This window comes from Lagopus leucura, unplaced genomic scaffold (genome assembly GCF_019238085.1).
Source record: "Lagopus leucura isolate 7727_CA_CO unplaced genomic scaffold, USGS_WTPT01 34922-0_obj-0_obj, whole genome shotgun sequence".
Classification (NCBI taxonomy): domain Eukaryota; kingdom Metazoa; phylum Chordata; class Aves; order Galliformes; family Phasianidae; genus Lagopus; species Lagopus leucura.
This window is the reverse complement of record NW_024963386.1, coordinates 5645-6027: the sequence shown is the minus strand read 5'-3', so window position 1 is coordinate 6027 and position 383 is coordinate 5645.

Below are 383 nucleotides of genomic sequence, written 5' to 3'. Positions count from 1 at the left end.
GGGGGGGGGGGGGGGGGGGGGGGGGGGCGGCTGCTACCACGGCGGCGTCACCGAACGGGGATGAGAGGGAATGAATGGAACGGTGAATGGGCGACGGAAGGGACGAACGAACGGGCGAAGCGGATGAACGGAGCGACCGACGGCAGCGCCGGGCCGCGCTGAGCCCCGTTGGCGGCGCTGCGGTTCCCACCCGGCCTGCGAGCAACGAACGGCGGAAGCGGAGCGGCGCCCTTCTGCCCCCCCAAAGCCCCCCCTCTCCCTCCCCCGGTCCCCTCGCTGCCCCCCACCCCATCTGTGGCCCCAACCCCAATTCTGCCCCCCACCCCCATTTCTGCCCCCCCGCCCCATCCGCGCCCCTCAGCCTCCACTGCTGCCCCCCCGCC